Raw genomic sequence first — 8,612 nt, forward strand, 5'->3', positions numbered from 1 at the left:
AACCCTTCATCATTCACGCTCGCAGCCTCTGAAATTATTCCAAAGGTATCCGGCTGAAAGAAGTGGATGCGTCTGAAGGCAAAGATGTCTCGCTCCCAGTTGAGGAAGGCAGTGCTAGAACCAAAGGTTTCAGCTGTTGCAAGAAAGGGCAAACATATAACTTAGCAGACAATGTCACATCAAGGGCTCTTGCACACTGAAACTGTAAAACCACCCCCAGTTTGATAATCAGGGTCTCTTGTTGAGACAGGTGACCTGCCAGTGGATGTGCAAAAATCTAACTGATCTCCAAAGGGAAAAACTGCCGACTTGTTTAGGAGTCCCAAAAGACATTTTTATGAGGGGGGGGGAACTCTCTCAGGAATGATGCCCTTCTCTGTCTAATGAATCCTCCCCGCCTTATTTTATGTAAGCCGCCCTGAGTCCCCTCAGGGAAAAGGGCGGCCTATAAATTCTAATAAATACAAATACAAATACAAATAATGAAGGCAACCTTTGAACGCAGCCACAGCACCAAGGCCAACCCCAACGGATAACCGGGGATTTTAGGCATCTGAAGGCCACGCAAACTGAGCCTAGGAAAGACGAGGGCTTTGGAAACTGAGGAGCGAGCCGACGAGAGTCCATCCTTCCCCGCCAATCGATATCGCGCAAGGAAGGCGAACCCTCCCGATTCAACCGTTTTGACGGTTTGCCGCACATGCGCGCGCGACCCTCCAGCTTGCCTCGCGCATGGAGGGAGCGAGGAGGTTCTTCAGCGGCGCATGCGTCGGAGTGCTTGTGTTTGTGTTAGAAAAGCGGGAGGCATTTTCCCGCTCCTTTTTGCCTTCGGGTGGGAGGAGGAGAGGCTGAGGGAGTCCGGGAACCAATCAGATGCGACGTACTGGCTTCCCTGAGGCGGGGCGACAGCGAGAGTTTTTATTTTCTCCGTAGAAGCCTCTCTCCCCTCAGTTGGTCGGCGTTGCGGCGGGTGAGGGGTAAGCGAGGAGGAAAGGCCCTTCGCCGCCGCCGTAGCTGCCTGAGGCAGGACTCGGCAATGGCCACCGGGCTCCTCCTCAGCCTCTTCGCTCACCACCTCGGCCTGCTTGGGCACCGCCATGGCGACGGGCTCCTCAGCGGTCCCCTCGCGACCCGTGGTGGTGGCGGCCGCCGTGTCCGGATCCTCCTCCTCCTGCGGCGGCGGCCTGGCGGGGACCCGAGGCGGCAGCGGCGGCACCGGGAAGAAGCCGCTTCTGACCCCGCTTTGCAACGGCCTTCTGAATTCCTACGAGGACAAAAGCAGCGATTTCGTCTGGTGAGTTGGCCCTGGAGCGAGGGGGAAGCGGCTGCTATTCCCGTGTTTTGGGGGTCAGAGCTGTGGGGAGCTGGGGGTATCACGGGGTTAGGTTAGGCTGGCGCTGGTGGAGACCTAGGCGTCTCTCAACGTTGCTCTTCCAAGCTCCACACCCCCTCACTGGTTCATAATGCCGCCCTCCGGTTGTGCCTTATAGCAGTGTTTCCCAACCTTGGCTACTTGAAGATGTCTGGACTTCAACTCCCAGAATTCCCCAGCCAGCGAATGCTGGCTGGGGAATTCTGGGAGTTGAAGTCCAGACATCTTCAAGTTGCCAAGGTTGGGAAACACTGCCTTATCGCTCAGGGCTCTCGCTGGCTTGCTAGGAGGAGCGTTAGCTCATCTAAGTGCCTGGGAACTGCGACCGCATCAAAGCGTTGGCCATGGAAGAAAGAAGGGAATTGAACTCATGGCTGACCGTAAGATTTAAGCTGTGGATTTGGTAGCTTGTGATTTTTCTCACACACACACACGCACACCTGTGATTAAAGAATAAGTTCTGTGGAGCTAAGTGGGGTTTACTACCGCAGTCATTCTGAAAAGTAGATGATGAGGTTTCAGCTGCCCTGCATTTGCCTAAACTCAGATTATTATTAAATTAACCAGGATTGAAATATCCGTGTTGGCAGCAGGATTCCGTTTTGATGACTGAGTAACAGGAAGAAAAAATTGTGTTTTGGGGCATTTCAATTTTCCATTCTCTTTTCTGAATTGTGGGTTCATAGGGCTTCACCAATTAATTCACTGTGTTTACCTTGGAGCACTATTCCAGCAGAACCAGTCAGCAGGATTTCTTTTAAGTGCCCCAGACAAAAGAGGCTTTAATCCACAGTTCTTACAGAAGATGCTTGTGCAAGGAATGTGACTCAAATGTCTGTCTTTTCTTCTAAAAGAGTATCTGTAAGTTGGGCAATACAAATTTGATATATTATTAGCCTTTTAATTCATAGAATAGACATTTTAATTTAGGTCCCCAAGTGCCTGATCAGCAAACATGCTTACTGCCTTCTAGGGATTAGTGGAGGAAGGATAGACAAGGCTAAACACTATTTTACGGTATATAAACCAGCTGTCTACTTGGTTTCTGTGCTTCATACATTTATGTAAACTCCTCTAAAAACATGTAGATTGCTGGCTATCCTTTCTTATTGTGATATCCAATTTCACAGCCATGACATAAATGAAGAATATATGGTTTCATTGGATGGTCTGGATTTTAGTATTATAGGAGTGAAATAAAAAAAGAGTAACCCTATGTAATTTCTCTTCAACATACAAGATTCTGTGTATCTGTACTACGTATTTAGTCTTTTTCTCCCCATTTATTTTCTTCCTTGGATAGTAGTTCTGCCTAAACTGTGGGAAAGCAACTTGTTGGGCTACCTTTGCAGATTGTCATTTGGGGAAAAAGTGAAAACTTTCCTCATACACTAAATCGAACATTTTCCCTCTGGAAATTGTTTGCGTCTGTTATGGTGTGAAAGAGAAAAAAGTTCATTGAATTAAAAGATTCTTCATGGGGAATATTCACATCCAGTTATGTAGATCATTCTAGAGGGTGGGCAAGGATAATTGACGCGCAAAATACAGCCTCTCATTATCAAGACAACCCCTGCCTTCTCGAGGTGCCCACCGTTTTTCCAACAGAAGGGGCTCTGTCGACTCTTGGGCCCGGCGAGCTGAAGTAGTACTCAGCCTAGAATCATGGATCCCGTTGATTCGGGATGCATGCGACTCTACAGCGAAGGGATTGGCGAGGCCGTACCGACGCTAAAGACTTAAGTCGAGTAAGTCAAGATCATTCTAGAGAGTTTAGCAGATCCATGGTTGTAACCCTTACATAGTAGGATTAACGTTTTCAAAACAAAGCTAGTGTTGATATTTCTAGTTATAATGTGGAAAGGAAAACTGCTGGAGAGGGATGGGCAACCAGGTGCTATCCAGGAAGATTAGACTGTTTCCCTCAGTTATTAGGGGAAGCAATGGGAGTTGCCTTTTCAAGCACTTGGAGCCTGATGCGCGCATGCACACACACACACACGAAGGCATTTTTAATGTGTTTTAATTGAAGAAAAATATTGATAATTCAAGAAAGCTATTTTTTTTAAACTAAGGGAGCTAATTTCTTTCCGATCTTCATAGTTTTCAGAATGACGGTAGAAATGTCAAAACTGCTGACAGAAAAAGAGGAGCTGGAATCAAAGATTCAGGAGCTTATAAATAAAAACCTCCAAAGAAAAAGTGGAACTCTGCGAAGAGTAGGAAGAAAAGCGGAAAGTTTTAGATAGCAACCCTGACTTTCTCTTCCTTTCTTGGCTATTTCACATCACAGAGAATTTATGGAAAACAAATGCATGTAATTCTTATGACCACGAAATGAAGAAAAGCAAAAATCTACAATTCGTTTTCAATCTTCACAGAACTTCCAGGTTTCCAGGCATCCAGAAAATATAATGCACGTGGGCCAGGATTTAAGTTTAAAGATACATTCCCATCAGGTAAGCAATCTAGCATGTGAGGAATCTTTTGACTGTGCTTTACTGAGAAATTGTTCACGTCATATTAAGAGGTAAAGAAACCCAGTGTGATGGATGGGGTGGTGGAGGTAGTGAGTATCAAAACCCTTGATTGAAAAAAAAGGAGCTGGAATTAAAAATTCAAGAGCTTGTGAATAAAAATCTCCAACTGGCCAAAGAAAAAAAGGAGCTCTGCAAAGAGCTCCTTGAATGCATTTGGGTCAATATTAAAGGTTGGGGGGGAAACGACATTGCCATAGGTCTATACTACAGGCCTCCCAACCAAGCAGAGGAAGTAGATGAACTTTTTGCTAGTCAGCTAACTAAGGTATGTAGGAAGTACACCACAATAGTAATGGGGGATTTTAACTACCCTGACATCAACTGGGAAACAAACTCTGCACCAAGTGGAAGATCCAACAGGTTCCAACAAACCTAGCAGACAACTTTGTTTCACAGAAAGTAGAGAAGGGAACAAGGAGATCAGCCATATTGGACTTAATTCTCACTAACAGAGAGGAAATTATAGAAGGTGTGGAAGCCACAGGAACTCTAGGGGCAAATGACCATGCAGTATTGGAATTCAACGTTATTCAAACACAAGTAGTAGAATAAAGTGAAACTAGATTCTTGGACTTTAAGAGAGCTAATTTCAATAAACTTAGAGAGAGCTTGGGAAAAATTCCATGGATGAGAATCCTCAAGGGGAAAACAACTCAAGAAGCTTGGGAAATTTTGAAAAATGAGATTACAAAAGCCCAGTCTAGTACAATACCAATGTAGAAGAAAAATAACAGCTGCATAGATGCATAAAGAATTATCTGACAAATTGAAAGACAAAAAAGGTAAGTATAAAAAGTGGAAAGGGAGAGACATAACTAAGGCAGAATATCAGCAAATAGCCCGAGCATGTAAAGATGAAGTGAGGAAAGCTAAGGCTCACAATGAAGAAAGGCTTGCCACAAAAGTAAAAAATAACAAAAAAGCTTCTTCCAACATGTTAAAAACAAGAAAAAGGTTAAGGAAACAATTGGTCCATTGCTGGGAGAAAGTGGCAAGAAGGTGACAAGCAACAGGGAGAAAGCAGAACTATTTAACTCATGTTTTGCATCTGTCTTTACACAAAGGGATAAAACAGTCCAACCTATCAAAAACAGCACCACAAAAATCATATTAGGAACACAAGTTGAAATAGGGAAGAAAATGGTATGTGAGCACATGTCTATCCTAGATGAGTTCAAATCACCAGGACCTGATGCATTACACCCCAGGGTTCTGAAGCAACTGGCAGACAAGCTCAGAACCACTGAACTATATCTTTCAGAGATCCTGGAGCACAGGGGAACTACCAGAGGTCTGGAAAAGAGCTGATGTGGTTCCCATCTTCAAAAAAGGGGGGGAAAAACAGATCCAGGAAAATACAGACCTATCAGCCTGACCTCAATACCAGGAAAGATTCTGGAAAAGATAATGAATTAGTGAACACCTAGCAGCAAACAAAGTAATAGCCAAAAGCCAACATGGGTTTGTCAAAAACAGATCATGCCAGACTAATCTTTTTGCATTCTTTGATAATGTGACAAACTTAGTGGACCAGAGGAATGCCGTCGATATAGTTTACTTGGACTTCAGTAAGGCATTTGATAAGGTAAACCATAATCTACTACTAGATAAAGTAGAAGAATGTGGGTTAGACAGCATCACCACCAGATGGATTCGTAACTGGCTGACCAACCGCACTCAACGTATAGTCCTCAATGGAACTGCATCTTCATGGAGGGAAGGCTCTGTTTTGGGTCCGATACTCTTCAATATATTCATCAATGATTTGGATGAATAAATGGGGAACTCATCCAATTTGCAGATGACACCAAGCTGGCAGGAATAGCCAACGGTCCAAAAGATAGGCTAAAGATACAGATGGATCTTGACAAACTTGAACATTGGGCACTATCTAATAAAATGAAATTCAATGGTGAAAAGAGTAAGGTTCCACATTTAGGCAAGAAAAACGAAATGCACAGGTACAGTATAGGTGGTACCTTGCTCAACAGTAGTAACTGTGAGAGGGATCTTGGGAGTCCTAATGGACACTCATTTAAATATGAACCAGCAGTGTGCTACAGGTGCCAAAAAAGCCAACAGAGTTCTAGGCTGCATAAACAGGGACAGAATCAAGATCACGTGAAGTGTTAATACCACTTTATAATGCCTTGGGAAGGCCAGAGTTGGAATACTGCATTCAGTTTTGGTCACCACGATGTAGAAAAGATGTGGAGACTCTGGAAAGAGTGCAGACAAGAGCAACAAAGATGATTAGGGGACTGGAGACTAAAACATATGAAGAACGGTTGCAGGAACTGGGTATGTCTAGTTGAGTGAAAAGAAGGACTAGGGGAGACATGATAGCAGTGTTCCAATATCTCAGGGGTTGCCACAAAGAAGAGGGAGTCAAACTATTCTCCAAGGCACCTGAGGGTAGAACAAGAAGCAATGGGTGGAAACTAATCAAGGAGAGAAGCAACTTAGAACTGAGGAGAAATTTCCTGACAGTTAGAACAATTAATCAGTGGAACAGCTTGCCTCCAGAAGTTGTGAATGCCCCACACTAGAAGTCTTTAAGAAGATGTTGGATAGCCATTTGTCTGAAACGGTATAGGGTTTCCTGCCTAGACGGGGTTGGACTAGAAGACCTCCAAGGTCCCTTCCAACTCTGCTATTGTATTGTATTAAGAGTATGAAGAAAAGCTGAGCATGTGAGAAAATTTTAAATAGCAAGAATTTCTCTTCCTTTCTCGTCTATTATAATTAGTTTTAATTTTAAACAAGTTTTATAATTCAAATAAAAAAAACCTAAGGAGGCTAATTACATTTTGCTCTTCATATTTTACAGAAAAAATAGTTCCGAGGAGCCTGGGCAACTGGAGAAACTCAGACAAGATAATGAGAGACTCAGCTGTAAGGCTCAGAAACACTCTGGAGAAAAAGCAGAGCTCGTACAAGAAAATAATGACCTTAAAGAAGAACTTTATAGGTGAGAAATATTTAGATAGCGATTTGATTTTTTTCTTTCAAATTCAGATTTATTTATTAGATCCCTTAGGCCAGATATACTGGATAAAAGAAGTATTCCGTTCTTTTATATATATATGGATAAGTGAATAAGAGAAGAGCAATAGATATAATGGAATGCAGAAACAATTAGGAATGTAGGTATGCTTAGTAATTCAAGTAACAAATTAAGAGGGCTAATATCTCTCTCGTCCTCTTAATTTACAGACAGATAGCAGTAGTATCCAAACTGACACTAGAAAATGAAGAGCTCCGAAACAAAAACGAGTTGCTGACATTCAAAAACATTGAAGTAACGGATGAGAGAGTACGAAGAAATACTGTGCAGGTGAGAAATTTTTAGATAGCCACCACAAACAACAACTTCCAGAATTTCATATTAGGGTCTCCTTATCTTAGAAAGCTTGGAAAACAGTGAAAATCTCCTTAGAAAGACATTGATGAATTATGGCTCATTACACTTTTACATAAACAAATCTAGGAGTTAATCTCAAGGAAGTGAATGGAAAGATATGTATAGGAGAGATCTTTCAACCTCCATACCCCCACTGCCCAACAATATTTATACATTTTTAAGAGGAAGAGGTTCCTGACATCACTGCAGTTCCCATCAGTTTTTAAGTAAGAATATTCAGATTCACATCTAACCACCTGGTTTTTTTCTAGAAACAACTGAGGAAGGGCTGCTGCACCTTGTTGATGGACAGAGACCAAGTGGACCAGAGACCTAGTGCAAAAGAGGCTCTGTGAGTGTTTGCCAAACAAGGACAGCCATTACAGAAGACAAGATAGAAGTTCATGGTGAAATATCAATTAAATGAGAAATGGCTTAAAGTTTCAGTAGACAGCCTGAAAATAAAAATAAAAAAACACTTAAGGAACCCGAGCCCAATATACTGAGTTGGCTTCAGTAATCTCTGAAAATCCTGAAAAAAGGATTCTTCTAAACTAGTGATGGCTAACCTTTTTGTCGTGGCTTCCCAAAAGTGTGCAGGTGCAACAGGATGCCCGCACCCATAATGTAATGTGCAGCGACCCCCACCCTTGCACGCCCCACCCACATGCACACACGACCCCACCCTTGCGCTCCCCCCCTTTTCAAGCCGTTCTTGAAAAATGGCTTCGACAATCCTTGAAAAACCTATAAGAGCCAGGTCCTGAAATATCTAAACAAGATGCCAAAACACCACACCTAGATACTCAGGAATGACTTGAAGCTTCTATTAAAGGCATACAGAAGTCCATGGCAGAAATTACAAGAAGGCCAAGGGAGAGATGGTTTGAAAAATCAAGAGAACCTCAAGAAGCAATGTTCTGAAGGACCAGTAGAAAATACATTACCATGGCTTGAAGGATCCTTAGAAAGCTTTTCATTTTCTGAAGAACCTATACCATTCCCCCCGTCCCTGCACATGCGGGTGCGACCCATGCCATCCTGTACACTTGCACATATCTCCATACGCCCTGTCCCTACACATGCGCAGCAGACCCCAAAATCAGCTGGCTGGTATGAGGCACACATGCGCGGTGCAGCTGCACTGAGCGACAACTCACATGCTCACAGAGAGGGCTCTACGTGCCACAGGTTCGCCATCACGGCTCTTGACTCACAACTGTTGCTTGAGGAGTGATTGTTAGCTGCAGCTAGCTGGCTTGTGGTTGGAACTTGGTCTGCAAACTATCTCTTCAAC

At 43.3% G+C, this 8,612-nt stretch overlaps 1 long non-coding RNA gene across 3 annotated transcripts; it reads left to right on the forward strand.

Annotated features, from left to right (window-relative positions):
- Window positions 1-1,278: 1,278 nt before the first annotated feature.
- LOC148043377 (uncharacterized) lies at window positions 1,279-7,802 on the forward strand. Of its 3 annotated transcripts, none has more exons than XR_015698243.1 (5): window positions 1,279-1,294; window positions 3,476-3,831; window positions 6,743-6,883; window positions 7,129-7,249; window positions 7,588-7,802. It is a non-coding gene; the product is annotated as an uncharacterized LOC148043377 (long non-coding RNA). The 3 variants fall into 3 exon arrangements; XR_015698242.1 differs by lacking the exon at window positions 1,279-1,294 and adding an exon at window positions 2,613-3,120; XR_015698244.1 differs by lacking the exon at window positions 1,279-1,294 and adding an exon at window positions 2,818-3,120 and having other exon boundaries at window positions 3,754-3,831.
- The last annotated feature ends 810 nt before the right edge of the window (window positions 7,803-8,612 follow it).

Source organism: Thamnophis sirtalis, unplaced genomic scaffold (assembly GCF_051295495.1).
Source record: "Thamnophis sirtalis isolate CommonGarterSnake01/CBP01778 unplaced genomic scaffold, rThaSir2_p1.2 scaffold_12, whole genome shotgun sequence".
NCBI lineage: Eukaryota > Metazoa > Chordata > Lepidosauria > Squamata > Natricidae > Thamnophis > Thamnophis sirtalis.